Source organism: Tupaia chinensis, unplaced genomic scaffold (genome assembly GCF_000334495.1).
Source record: "Tupaia chinensis unplaced genomic scaffold, TupChi_1.0 Scaffold144833_1, whole genome shotgun sequence".
NCBI classification, from domain to species: domain Eukaryota; kingdom Metazoa; phylum Chordata; class Mammalia; order Scandentia; family Tupaiidae; genus Tupaia; species Tupaia belangeri.
This window is the reverse complement of record NW_006204693.1, coordinates 1-1,336: the sequence shown is the minus strand read 5'-3', so window position 1 is coordinate 1,336 and position 1,336 is coordinate 1.

Below are 1,336 nucleotides of genomic sequence, written 5' to 3'. Positions count from 1 at the left end.
TCACCTCCCTTATCTGGAGTCCTTTGAGAGAGCCAGATGTTTTGCTGCATCTCAACTTCCAAGGATTTGGGCTCAGAAAACTCCAGAGTGAGAACCTTTCCTGATTCTTCAGATATTTGCTCAGCCCTCCACTGAATCTTCTGATCAATTGTGAGAAAAAATGCAAAGGTAATGTGGCACACGTTAGAGTTGGCCACCATCCCTGTCCCACCTAAAATATTCCTCACTCCTCTCTTTGGTTGGAGAGAATGTGAGGACATGTGGGGTGAACATGTTCTGGGCGAAAGTAGGTTATTAATAAAATAGAGGTTTGATGGGCTATTGGGTATACACCCCAGGTAATGGCTGGCATAGTGGTAAGGGGAGTGCTGGAGCAGGGTCCATATGTCTGTTTCACATTAACCTGAGCTCTGGGCTGTCATCTGTTTTCATCCCAGGACTGGTCTGTGAGAATACTGCTATTTGCCTTATTCAGGATCAGGTCACCTGGGCAGAAAGAGAAACAAGGGCAGGCAAGGCTCTGGTGCTTTCTGATCTCACTGCCATTAGCCAATGGCTCCAGGAGACTGCCATAGTAAGTGGGGAACCTTTCTTAATCTGTCTGGGTGAGGGACAGTTACCCATGCAGCTGAAAAAGAGATCGAGCTGGCTTAAGTAAGTCTAGGGAGGAGGAGTCTCCACAAACTGAGCCTGAAGATGTCTGGGAAGGCTTCTGCCCAGATACTGCCCTGAAGATTTTCAGGGCTCCTCCCAGGGTTCCCCTACTTCAGTGACTCATAGGACCTACCCCAAAGTGTCTGAGTCCCTCCCCTCCATCACCCCACCATCCAGCTTATCCTTGATTAGATGCAAAATCAGTTTTCATGTTTTTGTAGGAATATGCTTCACGTTATGAGTACCAGTGTTTACATGTGGCTGGGGATCATATTGAGTTAACCATCCCTCCATCATCCCCCGCCCAGTGGGGAAGTACATCAACCCAGATTCTAGATGACATGCAGGTGGAAACCTTCAAGGCAGGCACATGTGGGAACATGAAAGAGCACCTGGTGTCTACCAGAAGGGTAACCCCTTTTATATTACCTACTTCCTGTGCACTTACCCAAAGTTCCCCTCCTCCCAACAAGCTCTGGCCCAGCCACAGGTAAGTGCTCCCTCCCCTACAGTACAGTGCCACCTTGGCCACTTGCTAGCCATGTTTTAGGGAGGTCAATTCACCTCTGTGGGCTTCAGTTTTCTCCTGTGAAAACTGAGGTAAAGGAAGACCAAACACACAGAATTTGTACAAGGTCTCAGACAAGCCATGGAAGTGTAGTCCCAGGGCTGGCCTTGTGGG